A 17,880-nucleotide genomic window follows, 5' to 3' on the forward strand; every position below is an offset into this window, starting at 1 on the left:
TATTTCCTTATATTTATATACTGTCGACATATTGTGCAGAGCTTAAATAGCCATTGCCTTTTGGAGAATCTTTGAATCGGACATTTCCACACCTATAGGATGCTCGCTTCCTCTATAGTAAGCTGTATTGTTATCTGTTGTCCTTTACATTACTATTGTGTTCTTTTGAAAACTTAAGGCTGATGGATGCAACCATATTATATGAAACGGGCATGAACATCCCATACACTTGAAAGTATCCAAGGTAAAGATTTTGAGGTCATGGCCTTTAAACTGGGCAAAGATCTAAGAAACTAGCAGTGGGCCAGTCAAACTTTAACATGATTCTTTTTCAAATTGTTTTTTCTTTTTTAAAATAAAAACATGGTCCCTGTACTGACCCAAAGCAGGCGTACCAACTGTGGAACGTAAGATCTGACCACCATAGAAAACTAAGAACGAGCTGGTGGTCCGATTCTCCATCATCTACCCAAAACTGTTGTTTAGTTCGAACATATTCATGTTTTGGAATTCCTCTTTAAACCCAAATTCTTGAATCATTACTTTCATCCGTTGTGAAAGATACACAAGGATTCATTTACAGTAGGTTTTTTCTAAACACAGACCCAAATTTAATTGGTGAGCAGCATTACTTGTGATTCTCCAATGCAGAACACTTTTGTTCTCGATTCGGTGCTCACTCAGAGGCTAAGATTGCTTTCTTAATTCTCTGTTCAAGTACAGTACAAAGGGCTAGGGCTCTGTGTGTGCTGGAGTCATTGTACTTTCTTTTTTTGTACTTTTCTCTCTCTTTGGCTGCTGCTAAAATAGAATGTGACAGTTATGTTGGCTCACAGACTTAAGGGCATTCTCTAAAATTCTCATATATGGTGTAATATAAATATTCCATGCACTGTCTGTATCACTTTGCAGCTCTAATTGAAAAATGGAAGATTGATGTAAGGAAATTTTTGCCTTGTTTTATCACAGGTTAGCTGGAATTCCGCCTGCAGTGCTCTAGGGTTCCTATTGTCTCTTTCCTTTTATTCGGAGACCTGCTTTTCACATTTTTTTGTTGCATGCCCAGAAACTTGGCACAAAGTTGACAGCAAGATGAATAATCATGAGTGCGGACAAACGGACACAGGCCGCCTGAGCGGCATGTATTCTGAGAGGTCTTTCAAACTTATTCTTCCTTTAAAATCACTTTGTAATTCATGTATGCTGACATCATGTGCACAACTCCACAGAAAGTAATTAGACATCCCCTGCAGTTTTCCTCGGCTGATGAAGCCTGTGGTTTGCGTTATTAAAAAAAAAAAAAGCAAGAATTTCCTTCACCCCCAAGTTCAGATCCTTTTCTCGATGTGACATGGACTACGCTGTAAGGTAGACCTCTGTTGCCCACTGTTGCTTTGAAATGTCTGATTTTTCTGAGCTTTCAGTAGGTTTTTCACATTCTTAGAATCAAAAATAGGACATAAACATTAAATATACTAATTTACTTAAAACTGATATGCAGGAAGATATATAAAACTCTGTATTCATTAATACATCGTAAAATATATTTTTTAAATGCAGGCAGTGTAGGAACCTGAATAAGAGAGGAAGAAGCAAAGAATATTGCAGGTCTGATTTATTAAAGCTCTCCAAGGCTGGAGAGGATACACTTTCATCAGTGAAGCTGGGTGATCCAGCAAACCTGGAATGGATCAGGTCCAGGTTTGAAAATATTCACTAACAAATAGCAAATTACTTTTAAACATCCATTCGAGGTTTGCTGGATCACCTGGATCACCAGCTGGATGAAAGTGTATACTCTCCAGATTGGGAGAGCTTTATTAAATCAGGCCCATTATGTTCATGTGCTGACAAGGAGCATGCTGACAGAAGAAAACAGCGCAGTGACAGAAAGATAAACATTGTGTTGCTTCTGTTTCACACTCCAGTCATTGGTTGTGGTGAGTCAATAATGAGCTGGGCACAGAGGAAGTAGGTTCAATGTTGATGGCTGTCATTCAAAACCAAAAGCCACCTTGTGGTGGAAAAGTACTACTTCTGCTTTAATAGTAAGAGTTTACTAGTCATTTATTAGCTTTGAAACTCCCAGAACAAGTACGCTGATTGGGAGTTATGACATTACTCGTAAGCACAGGGCATCATGCAAGAAGCAGGCTTAAATCAGTTTTAAGTTATAGAAATAAAGGCCAGTAAAATAAAAAATAAAAATATTTTTCATTATTTTCGTCCATCAATACTTTTCTGGCTGTACTTGACCCACATGAGACAGCCTGAGAATGCTCAAGTTTGACGGGAATAGAAAGTGGCCGTCACCTATTCCCTACATTGCTTTCTGCAGCTACTCTTATTTCGATCATCTTTTCAATGATTTAAGCAGCAAAAAAAGTTAAAGCTTTAGATAAACTTAAAAAAAAGAAAATATATTACTACAACTTTCACTGTTTCTTTATTACTAAATTTGCAAGCATTTTCATTTTGAATTTTGCTTAATTATTGAACTAACAAGCCTTAAAACGTTTATGTGAAACAGTAAAACATGTAATTTTGCCAGCATTAATTTGTCCGGTCAGTTAGGCCTGGAGTGAACGTGATTAAAGTGATAACATTTATTGGTTATTAATTTTTTTTCCCTTTAAAATGTGTTCCCTGTGTGTGTATCCCCTGCCCAATAAGTGGTACAGGTCTTAAACAGGATCTTGAGTTATGATCACATAAAAATGTGCAAATATTATCTGATTTTTAATTAATTGCAACCGTGGGGAACTTAAAGCAGAAGTATACCCATGTAATTGGTAATGCCTACTTGCCTTGTATTCTACCTTACATTATATTCTAAAACATTTTGTCTAGACCCCCCCCCCCTTTGCTGTGTTATTGTACATATGGGAAATGTAAGCTTTACAATCAAAAATGTATGCTTGGAAATATAAGTCAGAGAATTCAGGTAGAATTGTAACGTGTGTAACCTATGTGCAAGGCAGGTAAAACAGACCAAAGCAGGTTTATGAGCTTTTAGGTTCTGGCTACTCACCTGCATTCTATCTGGGACACATATACATATGGACGCTGCAAAGAAACTTTTGAAAGTTTCTATTATTGCTCATTTTTTATGAGCAACTTTACGGTTTGTACGGCTACTGGTCTGTTTTACCCTAAATAAAATAAACTCTGAATTGGTACTTTAACAGCCTTTAGGTTATCTTATAAAGCAACCTTTCTCAACTTTTTACCCTGGTGATACTAGTTTTTAGGTTTCAGTGACCCCTGTTAAAAAAAATATTTTATCTATAGTTTATAGTACATAAGCCTTTCTACAACAATGGACAGAGGGCCCTCCTTAGCTGGTGGTTACACCAGAATAGAGGAGAAGTGGTCAAACGGCTCACTACACTGAAGAAGCTTAATTGCGAAACGCGTCTGGAGTCGAGGCTTGGTTTCTTTTAATTCTTTTCATTTATGAGTGAAACATGTTTGACCATTGTTTAGGGGAAGCATATGTTAAATTGGTATTTAATTATTTGTCCCTTTATATATATGCTACGCTGCAACATATATAATAACTTTATTATTATTACTATTACACAGTATTTATATAGCGCCATCATATTACACAGCGCTGTACAAGTCGTGTCACTAACTGTCCCTCAAAGGAGCTCACAATCTAATGTCCCCACCATAGTCATTATGTCATTAATGTAGCCTGAGGTCAATTTTTAGGGGGAAGCCAATTAACCTCACTGCATGTTTTTTGGGATGTGGGAGGAAACCGGAGTACCCGGAGGGAACCCACACAGACACGGGAATAACCTGCAAACTCCATGCAGATAATGTCCTGGGTGGAAATCGAACCCAGGACCTAGTGCTGCAAAGGCCGGAGTGCTAACCCCTGAGCCACCGTGCCGCCCTCCCTTGCTACATGTGTCTATAGTAGACTACATTAATATTATTATTATCACGCAGTATTCATATAGTGCTAACATATTATGCAGGGTTGTACAAAGTCCATAGTCATGTTACTAACTCTAATGTCCCTACCATAGTCATATGTATTTGAAACATTAAACTCTAAGCTTCCTTCTGATTAGGGACTGATAGGTATTCATTTAGGTAAAGCACTGTGGTACAATAATTCAATGGCTGCGAGGCTTATGACCAACAAATTAAATTGCAATGTCCATATATACATTTATATAATAAGGCCTAAACACAAGAATACATTTGGGCTGGTGGCTGTATGTGTGAAACAGCAGCTTTATCATGCTATTGACACCATTTCATTAACTAATATATTTAGCAGTATCATAGTGGGATATGCTTTGTCTATGTGTCACCAAGCAGGAGATAAAACACTGGCATTGCAAGGGGTTACTGACTTACATACATTTGCTCAGGAATGCAAATCTTACTAACTTGCTGGAAAGGCCATGGTAGAAATGATTTCTTGTGGGGTAGAGGGTGTACCACGCAAACTGTGCTAGGGCACAATGCCCACTAGACTTGAGGGTGCCCTCGCACACTTTGGGTGTTGTCTTAAAGAACATAGTTCAATGCAAGACAAATGTTCACATATATAATGCCAAAGGAAAAAAAAAATAACAGTTAATTTGCAAACAATTACGTATTTTATAAGCTGAACAAGATGACTGCTGCACTGTGAAAATAATATGGGCTTAACTAAATACAATGCTAAATATCATGGCATTATTACAAATATTCTTCGTCATTCAGCTTCTTTTAACCCAATGCATTTCACAGCTTTGCATTCTTCTGATATTGGCTTCCTTTGTGGCTGCAACATTCACTTGCACAAACTTTTAGCGCTACGAAAGACATTGGTGCTGGAAAATTTCCCTTTTCCAGGTGCTATGGTCATAGGTCAGAGAAGTGACCAGATATATAACACCCAGCAGTTGACACTGAGTGCGGGGTCCTGCTTTGATTGATGTCTGTTTTGTAGTATCTTCCTCCAGGGACACCAGCTCAATATACAGTATTATATAAATATGCCCTCCAATTTTTCAAGCTCAATTCACCCCTGGAAGGAAAACAAAGCCATTATACCTCATAGTGAGCCAGTACCTGTAATACTCCAGCTTAGGTTGGTGGTAAGACACCGGAATGGCTCTTGTAATTTTTACAAGTTTAGAGTCATTGCAGATTCCTGTCTAGCTATAAAACACATTTGAAGCTATTTTTTCTTTAAAAAGAACCTTCACTGAAGACAGAAGCAATAACTATAAAGCTATGCTAAATCCTGGATAGTAGACACCATAAGGTTTCACAAATTTGTTGTTAGAATCATCTTCCTAAGAGCACCATCATGTCTTCCTGAAATACCACAACTTCAGGAGCATGTTAACTTTAAAACAAGTGTGTTGCTTTGCATAGAAACTTCTGCAGACTTCTTTAGTAATGTGAAGAGGATTATTCTAACAATGGTTTGCTTTGTCACCATATGGTGCCCGCTACATAGCACTTGGCCTAATAATTTGTTACTCAGTATGGGCTGGTTTAAAGCTGAACGCCAAGCAAACTGCTAAATAAACAGATACAATAAATAGATTGAAGCTTTTCTAATTAATTTATATTAATTCTGTGAATCTAGTCCTGACTTTACACATCTTCCATACAACATAGTCCTATCTGGATTTCTTCACTACTGTAGGCAAGTAACACTTACAGGTCATGTAGCTCCCTAGCCTGTGGTTTGACAGTGAAAAGAGAAGCAGAAGACTGATAGGTATGCCTACCTTTTATTCGGCATGGTGGCTCAGTGGTTAGCACTCTGGCCTTTGCAGAGTTTTACTTGCAAGTTTCGAATCTCACCTTGGGCACTATCTGCATGGAGTTTGCATATTCTCCCCATGTTTGCATAGGTTTCCTCCCACAGTAAAAAAAAAAAAACATGTGGTTAAGTTTATTACCTGTGCTATTGACATATGACTATGGTGTTTTTATATATATATATATATATATATATATATATACATGCTAGATTGTGAGCTCCTTTGAGGGACAGCTAGTGATACGACTATTCACTTTGCGCTGCGTAATATTTGGCGCTATTTAAATACAAGTTAAAAATAATAATTATTCTGTGCCGCATTGGCACATGAGCACTGTGGCACAATCGATTGGGTTCTTATGTTGCTCCTTGCTCCTCTAGTATAAATTCTGTTGTTCAGGGCATTGCAAGGTCAAATTCGGCTACTTTTACTTCTTCCTTTAAAATGTAATGATTTATGTAGTACAGAGAATACAGAATTTTACGGGACTCTTTTATATCTGTCGGATATCCAGCTCTAAGCAACACAGCGATATGCTTAGACATTTTTCATCCTTAGCCCGGAGTTCTTCTTTAACAGCTGCACATAATTAATGATTTGTCTCCCAGATCCTTTTCTTCCAGTCTGCACATGTAAAATCCCCCTTTACCACCAACAATACCCGATGGCAGGGCTGCATTTTGTGTTTACACCACCTGAAAGGCTGTCTGATGAGTGTTTTGTTTGGCCTGTGGCTGCCAAGTGAATATATGTTGATATGTATACATAAGACAAAATATTCCCACACCCAAATCCATAGCTCGTCATTTAGATGAAGACTCAAGGTGTCCCATTCACACTGTCTCAATGTACATATCTCTCTCTTTTTCTTTACAGCATGAGAAAGGAGTCTTAGAAAGTGCTGCTGCTGCTCTAGACTCTCAGCAAGTTGGTAAGGTAAGGTTATTCTATTCTTTGTTCACTTTGTCTGGATGTTATTTTATCCAAGGGTGTTTCAATAACGGAGCAGTTAAGGCATTTGTATGCCAATTCACTTTATAATGAACCTGTATGCGTAAGGATGAAGTTTTGTCCTCATTCAGCCTCCTACTGATATAGAAAGCCAAGTTACACTTAAAAGGACCAGAAAGTTGCTGGGAGATTAAATGCATCTAAAGCCAACCCTTTCTTTTTATCATTTTGGGCAAGCATAGAAACTTTATTCAGAGTTTCCCTGCTTGCCTTTGCTGGGGAGATTCAACCTCACTGTGTGTCCAGGGGACTATTGTCAAATAATGATAATATAATAATATTAATGATATAATATTTCTACAATGTTGTCACTGGAACAATGATCATCCATTGGGTATCATCCAAAGTTCCAGCAACAGCTATGACCAGATTTTTCATCCTTTGGATTAATCTTTTCCTATTTTCCTGTTATGGGAGGTGAAGTGCCAATTCTCATGTTCACGTGTGTATACTGCTTGCTAGCAAAATGCACTGTAACACACAAACCATTCTTTGGAACTGTATCCCAAAGGACTATTGCAATTGCAATGCAGCATGTAAAAATGAAGAAGCTGCAAATTAGTTGGCTGCATTATGGCTTGCTCATGTTTTGCATTAATGCAATGCATAGTCTGAATGGCCTGTTATGGGATATAGATAACAAATAGAACAATTAAAGGTTTTGACTTTTGCATTCTCAATACAAACAACAGAAAAAAAATTGTATTAGATTAACTTTAAATGAAATTGCTCAAATCTTCTACATATTTCTCATAGTTTTCTCCATTCAGTGTGCTCTGTGGTAGTGTTTGCATATTGTGCTACGTAATCTGTAACAAAATCATGTAAAAAGAAAAAAACGTGACATACCTAACAAGGTTTTCAAAAGGGAATATTGAAAAAAAATGCATGGCAATTTGTTGGAAAGTCTCTCTGTGTGAGGGTTCTGATCATTTTTCCTTTCTTCTGGAGTAAAAAGGGCAAGAAATGTTTTTCAATGCAAGCCAAAAAACATCATATCGGGTCCCGGCACACATTTAGTGAGATCATGGACGTCCGGATGTCTGACCTCCCCCTCTCTATGTGACTTCTGCCAGTCTATGTCCAGACTCCTTTTCAAAAATAGAACCTCATTTTTCAAGTTGTGTTGTCTTAAATTGGATCTCTGTGAAAGATAAATACTTGTGTGAGAAACATCAGATAAAGGCTTACACAGTTCAATGCTGCCTCAGAGTCAATATGAGGCCAAGAAGCCTTAAAACAACAGCTAGTTTTTCAGGTGATATTTGTGCGGTTCTCCAAAAGTATGTCAAAAACAAAACCATGGCCAAAAATGCGGCCGCCATCTAACCTATGTGTAAACCTGATAGAAATACTTTTAAAGTTCAAATATAATCTAAGCTTTTACTGCCTACAAATATTCAGGGGGCTTAGATAGTTAACTCCTCCTAGTTTTTTTTCTTTTTAAAACCCCTCTGCGCCACTGCAAACTCCTATTCCCTGAGTCTGCTCCAAACCTTTGAGAGCATTGATCATTTTCCATTGGCCCGACAACTTTTCTGCAGCTAAGTGGGCATAAGCATTGCCAATTAGAGCAGTGTTTGCTATAACAACCAGTGGTCATGTGGCTTAGGGAACAATCACCAGCTATGCCCATGTAGGTTTTCTTTAATCCTAAAATGCGTTCTTTGTTTTTACAACAAACCCCATGCAGTTTAGGTTCCAAAGCGAGTTAATGCTGTGTTTCTTTAACATATGCTGACAGGAGGAAAGAGCAGAGTAAGCAGATGGATGAACTGATCGGTGTGCTTCTACTTCCTCCCAGGCCAATCACAGACTGTGGGCAGGGAAGTTGCCAAACTTTATTTAAATCATTATGCTGGCTGCAGTCTGGCAGGGATATTTACTTCTTACGACAAAAACTCCCATAAATTTATTGTAACCTTACATTTAGAGTTCAACTTTTTCAATAATGCATTAGTGGGGATGTCAAATAAAATTCAATCTTTTGCACTATCACACCAAAATGTGTGGTCAGTTTTTTTATAAATCACGATTTTGTTTAATCATTCAAAATCATTCACTTTACTTTCACTTGACTGATTCATGAAGATAAGCAAAGGTTTGCATTCTCCAAAATTCAATCAAACAGAAATCACTTGAAAAGTCGCAAACCTATCCACGTACTTATATGATTGATGGAAAATTTCAGACCAATCGAAGGTATTTCAGTTACTTCACGCAATATTGATCGCTTTTCAAATTCAGAAAGAACTGATATATGCTGAATGAACGAATGGACACGATGGAACAGGAAAATTGATCTCTGCATCTCCTTATATTTCAATATATATTTTTCTCTAAACTGTGGTGCCTGTTCATTCATTGGTCAAGTAAAAAGTTACTTTTTTCAGCTAATTTTTTCCGTCCGTGAAAGTCCGTGATCTATGTGCGTGGTAAAATTATAAATGCCATTCAAAGAAAACAGCTTTCATCTTTTCCCTGTTCCAGCCTGCGTCTCGTTATATCAATCCTGTGTCACCGGGCACTTTATTGCCAAGCCTATACCATATTCAGACAACGATCCTTGGAAGAAAAGGAAAAAAAGCTGTTGAAATCATTTATTTGCACTTGGTGTGTTTTGAATGCATACATTAATATTAATATATTATAAGGAGACAGGTTGTACTTTACTTTGGTTGGAATCTGTTATATAAACATTGCCAGTTACAAGAGGGTGTTACCAGTCGGCAGCAGATAATTAACCCTTTACCTATGAAGTAGTTAAAGGAAAGTGTTCTCTGTAGCAACCAATGGTGGCTAGCTGATTTTATTTCTTAATTTCTTTAAGATGGTTTCATAAATATATAACAGCAAAAAGGAATAAGTAAACTTCCCATAATGTTCCTTATACCTCATTCACAAATTTATAATACCATTTTCCAAATATTTATTTAGGGTACATACACACGTTCAATAATTGTCATTGGAAAGGATCTTTCAGGACACGACAAAAGACTGAACAAGCTCTGTACATATAGCGTACACACAGAGAGGGGAGAACGACGGAGGGGCACACAGCTGCGCTCTCTCCCCTTCACTTGTATTATGATCGTTTGTCGTTCGTAGATCTGCCAGGACGGATCCATGAACGACGTCTGACAAGCGATGTACACACGATTATCGGACCAGAATCATCTGACGTGTGTTTATGTAGCCTTAGATTTTGTGTCTCAAGCTTTTTTGGTCATTATAGCTAAATCAATTAGATTCTCCATGATGCATTCTGCTTTCTTTTAAAAGACCCACATTTTTTTTAGATTGGAGAAGGGTTAGTACACATTTAAGTTATTTAATGTCCATGTCCCCATTGGGGAGATTGAACTCACATTCCTCACACGTGTCTTTTCGGTAATTGTCTCCTGTGCAGAAAGTAATTGAAAGACCAAATGTTAGTATTACCATAGGAATAAGATAAGGAGTTAAAAGAAGAAATCTTCCAGTGGGGATATCTGCAAGATGTCTAAAAGGAGTTTGAAGACATTTTCTCTTGCTCCCTGTTCTGTCTATGAGAAAGAAGAATAGGGGAGGCTTGCACACCCTATTCAGACTTTGCTTTTGTTAGAGGGCAACAGGCACATAACATATACATAACAAGTACATATAGCTGGAATGTAGCTTGTTTTGATAGCCATAACTACTTGTTCAGCAGCATTTTGAATAGGATAAGGAGGGATGAACTCCATTACATATGGACTCACATTGCACAATGTTGTCTGTCTAACAGTATGGGTATGGTTGCAGGAGGGGAGAGAAGAAGCATGATGTCAATAATGTGCTGCTTCATGGTATACATGCTAATTGCATTGTTGGTGCATGACTAGCAAGGTTGCTTGGATCACAGTACTAGCTATACCATACCACACTAGCTAGCCATACAGATGATATTGGTGCTGTAGATAGTTAATAATCAAAGGCTGCAAACATCTTATAGAACTAGCTTGGGACTGGAGATCTGCTGTAAGTGACCATCATTGACTGGGGACATGTTGGATATAACAGTGAGTTCAGTGTTCTGCCATGGGCACAACCTTGGTCCCAACCTTTCCTATTCAAGTAAATGGGAGCAGTTAGGATCCATTTTTTGCACACAGCGGCAGCAGAAGTCACCTTTGACCACGCAGTTGCTGTTTGGAGTTACACACTGGGGCTGCAGCGATGTGCAAATCTAGTTACCTGCTGATCAATTTGCTAAATTCCAGGGAGCAGCCAATTGCATTATTTTCCACCACAGGTGTGAAAGGGCTCATAGGGATCATTATTGTTTTGGTCCATTTACAAAAAAAATGCTTTTCCTTCCACTAATGAATACTGGGGTCCACAATAGGTACCAAGGGGTCACCATGGTGTTACCAATATACTGTGACAGAGCTGGGTGTGCAATTTACAAAAGCTTCTAAATTCAGAAATCTTTTTGTAGCTGAAACTTTTTCCACAGCTGCTCTTCAATCTATGGAGAGCCGTTTATGTCTCCATCTATATGTGTTTTGCAGTGCATTGCTTGGTATCTTCATCATGTTGTTGGGAGTTGTCTGCATTTAAATGTGTCCCTGGATATTACAAAGGGAAGAAATGAATCTGTTTGGAGATTGGCCTGATTACCTATTAGCCTAACCTATAATTGTAAGATGAATATATCTGCGAACAGATTTTCAAATTAAAATGAGCATGCTCCCTGCGTCCCTCGAGGCATTTAATCACAGGGAGAGTGCTGTAAATGGACAAGATTCATTATCTATTCAGGCCATGATTATTATTAGGTGTTTTACATTCACGCAAAGCACAGCCAGCGGTCGCTACTCATCGCACCTCGCCAGTGCCTTTTAAGGATGCACTGCCGTCGTTTTGGCAGGCTGTTTTATGTTTAGATTCTGGAAAATGTAGATTGCATTTAATAAGACATCCTCGCCCAAACTTAGCACGCCGTTATAATTGTGATTCAGAAGGGTGGAAGAGGGTCTCCTGGCAGGCACAGCACCTTGCTAGATGAATTAAATGCAGCCATGGACTGTAGATTATTTCCTGAGTATAACATACCATAATGAAGAAACCCCCTTGACAATGAAATTGAAATCTGTATCTGTAATTTTGCTCATCTGCTCCTATGATTTACACAGTTATAACACAGCAATCCAGATCTAGGTAACACCGCTGGTCTGTACTCCTTATGTCACCTGGCAAACCATTGGACCTCGTTAACCATTGCCAACCTTTTTTTATTAAGTGTAAATTATAGGCTGTCAGTGCTCTGTTATGGTGATAAATTAGAGATTTATTTTTCTTGCTTATGAAAATTTTGACACAATTGCAGTATCATGATGGTGCAAATAAATACATAAAAATACCAAATGGCTTAGTAAAAAAGAATGTCACATAAATGGGCATTTAGGAAAACTGATTTGGCATTATTTCATTTTTGGGGTATTTTGTTTTAAGTGGGGACAAATAACCAATCATCAGTGAGTTTTCCTATTTAGAATTTATTTTACCTGCAGTGAAGTGATCTTAACTACAGACTCAAACTAAATGAAAAATTAATTAGTTTGGTGGACAAGGGGGATATTTCTTATTTTAATTGATCAACTTTATTTTCTTTATTTTTTTTCTCTAAATATGGCAGGGGGCTGGGAAATCCTAACATTTCTGGAGCTGGGTGTGCCTACCGGAGGTGAGGGGTGTAATGGCTTAGCATTACTTACTCAATTAATTAAGCTTTTTTCTTTAAAAAAAAAATGCTTGCAGTGGTAGTGTTAACATTGTTTATCACAATTCTCATTACTTTGGTTGTGGACAGCTAGGTGTGCCTGTAAATGTGGAGCACAAAAAACAATTACTAGTATACCATGAATAGAGGTTTCAGAATATATATTGTTCAGTGTTTTTGTTTTTTTTTTGTTCCAAAGATATTTTACATTTCTGAGGAGCTAAGGTTACTTGCATGGATACACATGCATGGAACAATGCCTCGGGTATACAGAATTTACCATTGGTTGAAGAATACCCACCAATTTCTGCTGAAAACATATTCAATTTGAATGAGCATGGCGGTGGTGTCTAATTGGCAGCCAGCAGACTGTTAACTCCACGATTTTTAGTTATGGTACCGTTCTATGAACTTCACCTCTGTGATGAGCAGAGCTTTGGAAAGTGTAGGTAGAGAATAAAACCCCTGTCGGGTTTAATAGCTGGCTGTGTCCTTGCTGGGTAGATATCAATGCAAAGGTGGGTATGCATTCCCTTTGAGAAGATTCACCCACCGTTTGACCTGGTGACCATTTTCACTACGACAGAAACTGATGTGAAGTAAAAGCTAAAGGTACATTTTCCAGTGTGCTGCCTGTTCAGGTAACAACTAAAATAATTATCTTCACTTCCTGATGTGTAGACAGGAAGTCTAAGGAAATCTCCCCAACAAAACACAAACGGCCAAAAATACTCTACCCTAGACATTTTAATACCCTGGATTTTGCATTGATGCATATAGTCTTGTTAATAGACATTAGTGGGTTCTTGGTGGTCACTTGATGGGTTGTTATGAGCAAATATTAATATGGTTTATTGTTAGGGTATACTTTAGGGTTTGGTGACAGTGAATTGTTCTGAAATTATTCCGCGCCAAAGCCCTGTGCAGTGAACAAGTACACTATAAAAGTAACATGTATCATAAGACATATTTTATGCTTAAGTTGTTGCTGATTTTCTATCACACCCTCCTCTCCAGGTTCATACCTTGTTTTCTCCTTGTCTGTTCCGCTACCTTGCATTGTGTGCAATCTCTGTTTCCTCCTCACCCAAGAGCCATCGCTCAAAAGGATCGATTAACCACAGACCAGTTAGCTGCGACCACATGGCAAATGACACTGTGAAGTTTTTAAATCCATACTTTTGTTTTAGTCTGTTTTTCTTCCCTCCAAAATGTCAAGTTTATGCCGCACTAGTATTTCTGTTTCAGTAGTTTGCAGAAGGTGATAATTAGCGGCTTTTCTTTCTCAGGGATTAACAGTTCTCCAACAGGTCCTGACAGGAAGGAGGAGAAGATGCAAGTAACATCCTCACTCTGAATATTGCTCACTGCAATGTACAGCACATAACAATGGAGACCGTGTGTAAACACACCACATCTCCCACAGAATCTGACACGCTAACAAGAGACGTCTCCTTTATTTACCGCCACATCTGCAAAGTGCTTTTATTTTGGGACAGAGTCTCACTTAAGTGCAGGTTGATCAGACATCTTATTAATTAACGGGATACTTTAACTCTTATCCTACTCGGTAGCGGTGCACTACATGGAAATAGAAAAAGGAGACGCTGACTTTTTTTTCTGCATAAATCAGATGTAACCAAAAAAGCATTTTTTCATGTGGAATGTTGCTGTTTAGATAAGCTGATTGCCAAATGCAGTGTTGAAACTTCTCCCATAAGGTGGGGTACAACTCTACTCATTCTGTACTAAAGGGTCAACAACCTGCATATAGCTTGTATTCTTATCCCCAGAGCATTGGATAGTGTCAATGCTTACCTATTCCTGAAGCAGCGGAAAGGTTACTCTCAATCAGCCACTCTTCATTGTTGAAAGTTCAAGGAAAAAGAAATATTTTTGCATATTTTTTTGTCTAGGTTAATGGAGTTCATCCCAAATTAAATCTAAATCCAATTACCAAAATCTAATATGTTTTAACATGTTCTTGTACTTTCAAAAGTTTTTTTAAAGTCTTCTGCTTTTATTTGAAATAATACCTAGGTGATCCTTTCATGAAGGTCCTTGTTCAGGTATCTTCTCTTTAACCCTCCTGGTGGTCTAATTATGCCCATATTTTTGGAAATTTGTTGTTTAATATTTTAGGCCTGTAATTCTTAAAAATAACTCCCGGGTATGATAAAGTTTGAAACACAAATCATAAATTATAATAAAATTAATAATTATAAATAATTTTATAAATAAAATTTTAGATAAAATAAACTTTATTAAAAAAATTATGTTTTTTAATTTGTCCAAACAAGGGTACAATAATAGAATAAACCTTTGAATTTATTATTTATTATTTGGATTATTTTTTATACCTTTATCACTGTGATCAATGTTTTAAATGCAGACTACAATGTAATCTGCGTTTAAATTTCCCACCAAACCACACCATCACATTGATCACACCGGGGATGTGATGAAGAAGCCGACCGGGGATCGCTAAAGATGCCTCTGGATCGAAGGGAGCAGGTAGGATTTTTTTCCTACCCCGAGGCTCGGGGTTACCGCTTTTGGCATGTAAAATTTACCTTAAGCCACACTCTGGAATAGCGCCAAGGCGGTAAAAAAAAAATGAAAAGCCCCTATTGATGGAATTTTCACCTTTAGGCTGGTGCTTTCCCAAGTCATTCTAGCTTTCCACCACCAGATGTCTTCTTCTTTTGGGTTGAATGATAGCCAACATGAGACCAGGCTATCAATGACTCATCTACAGTCTGTCACTGGTCAATGAAGAAGATGCAATTCCATAAGATAAGCTCATCTTCTTTTTTTTTGGCACACGTGCTGAATGACTCTGTTCTGCTTTTTCTACTCCTAGCCTAAATTGAGATAGACCTAATTCAAATATTTACATTGCCTGCTTTTTTTAAAAAAAAAATACATTTAATAATTTCTGGTCTTTTCGATCTGCCTGGGTTTCAGTCCTAGCCTAGAAAACTAATATTTTGCCTAAACTACCAGACAATACTGTACCAAGCCAGTTCATTGTTTCCCTACAGTCATACCAAGGCAGTATTTTCCACAAAATGTTTTTAAGCTAACCGGGTGGAAGCTGTAGGCCGATGGTAGCCATTGTGTCACTCAACTTTTCAGTAACCACCCAAAAACAGCCACGTGGTCTCTAAAAAGTGCCTTACTTCCCCCAAAATCTTCATTTACATACAGTGTCCCCCAAACTTCACACTATCTGCCGGAAAAGTATCTAAATGTAGTGGAAAATGAAGTCAAATGCCACTAAACAAAATCGAATCATATCTGTAATGAACTTCAGATTTGCGAATCTGCCCCAGAGTTGTAACATAATAAAACTAAGTTATGTTATTCAGGCAATCAGTGAGCAGTAGTACAAAGAAGCAAACCTAGAAGGAGATCTTACTTGACCAGAATCTCCTTTATTGTGGAGGTTGAGCTCTCAAACAGCTCATCTCTGAGTTCTCTCGACGGTATTTCTTTTTCATGTTCAATGGATATGTTGCAACCTCCGTGTCACGAAGCGACTCACTAGTGTTTCCTTTCTAGAGGACAAAACACTTAGAAAAAGAGACACAAGGCTCCCGCTGTGCTTTATAATGCTAATATATTTGCATGTAAGCATCACAAGAACACCATGGCTTCAAGCCTTTTTTCCCTCTTGATGTGTCAAGCACACTGTGCTTACATCCCTGTAATACTCACTAACTGTTGGTTTCAATCACAACATTTCTTGCAGGATGAAGTTTGGAATCAGAACAAATGGTTCAAGCTAAAATAAAAAACGCTCCTGGCTACTTTTAACACAGAGGGCGACTGGAACAAGCACTTATTTTTTAGTTCCTGGTTCCTTCTTTTTTTTTCCCTTTTCTTTTTTTTCTTATGAAGTGATGTGACACAGTCAAAATAAGATTTTGGTAATATATATGGATTCTTGGAAACATGTCCAACTTCTGTTAGGCAATATACTGAACCAGCTTCTGTGGAGGTCTATTCTATAGTTTTGCTGTTCTTATGTAAAGAGAGCCTTTCAATACGTGGAGGTTAAAGATCATTTTCCTCCAGGTTTAAGTCATGACCCTTTTTGCACTAATCCTAAATACCTTTCCACCTGTAAAGCCCTGGTTCAGCACCAGTGATCGCCAGACCCCATTCTCCCAATTTAAAGCCACACTCTGCGCCTATAGCAAACCCTAGCTCAGCCTTGGGAGGGTAGTTGTGCTGTCTCAGCACACGGTTGCCTTAAGGACTTCTGTGCGCAAAGTGTGGTATCTTGTGAAGGACCGATAAGAGGACAATGAGCCCACAGACAATTTAGTACCAGTATTCCAGCAGAGGACAGTCCAGTATACTGAGGTCCTACACAGGTAATCAGTTCACCGGATGCGGTGTCCAAGGGAAAGGACAGAAGCAGAGTTGTGGTCACAGGCAAGAGGTCGGTCCAGGCAGCATACAATCCAAGAGTCAGTAACAGTAAATCGAATTAACTCACGTGCCAGCAGCAGTCCATTCAGCCCAGCTTAATGCTACAACGGGCACTGGTGACTGGGAGCAGAGAGGTTATAAAGACCCAGTACCCAATGGCAGTGCAGGACTGAGATTAGGAAATACTCATTTACAGCATCGGCTCGTTGGCCAGGTATTTGTCTCCTAACAGCACCAAGTTGATATTATGGACCAATGTAACATTGCATTTCCTTATTCAGATGGCAATGATGAACTGTTGAACTAATCTTTATTAAACCATACAATATTCAAAGTATGTGCCCCCATTGCCTGCATAACAAGGTTTAAATTTAAAGGACATTTAAAGCAGAGGAGTACTTTCTGTATTTTTTACTCCCTCAAGTTTCCTCTTCTGATATGACCAGCAGTATTCTCCTCAGCCCTTTTTGCTGGGCGCACCATCTGGCACTTTCCAGTAATCACCTGTTATAAGACAACTGCTTAATCTGGGCTTCATGTAAGGAGAAGTCAGTACAGGCAGCCTTTATATTTAGATAAACTTTTAGTATAAACTTTAGATTTATACTTTGCATCTTTTCCACTCCCCATCTTCTGGGTGGAGAACTGACAACTAACTATAAGGTTGCTGCAAAAAACAGTACCTAATAAGAAAGTGGGTATTACAAAGTTAGAAAAATATTAGGGGTTGTAGAAAGTTGCCTCAATTATATTAGTTACTCAATATCTATGGCATTACCAACTGGAAACACTAAATTGTTGTGTCTTGTCCTGTCCACTATGGTCACCATTTGACTATCCGGCTTCTGCTTTCCCTCACCCAGTTGAACACTAACAAGTCTTACATAATGGCTTCACTTG

General features: G+C 38.2%; 1 protein-coding gene across 4 annotated transcripts in view; it reads left to right on the forward strand.

Annotated features, from left to right (window-relative positions):
• ZBTB20 (zinc finger and BTB domain containing 20) overlaps positions 1 to 17,880 on the forward strand; it is a 523,160-nt gene that overhangs the window by 131,570 nt on the left and 373,710 nt on the right. For all 4 annotated transcript variants that reach the window (XM_072398416.1, XM_072398417.1, XM_072398415.1 and 1 more), the window contains one exon: positions 6,663 to 6,722. The gene's annotated coding sequence lies outside the window, so the exon portion shown is untranslated. The remainder of the gene's footprint in view (positions 1 to 6,662; positions 6,723 to 17,880) is intronic.

Source organism: Pyxicephalus adspersus, chromosome 1 (genome assembly GCF_032062135.1).
Source record: "Pyxicephalus adspersus chromosome 1, UCB_Pads_2.0, whole genome shotgun sequence".
Classification (NCBI taxonomy): Eukaryota; Metazoa; Chordata; class Amphibia; order Anura; family Pyxicephalidae; genus Pyxicephalus; species Pyxicephalus adspersus.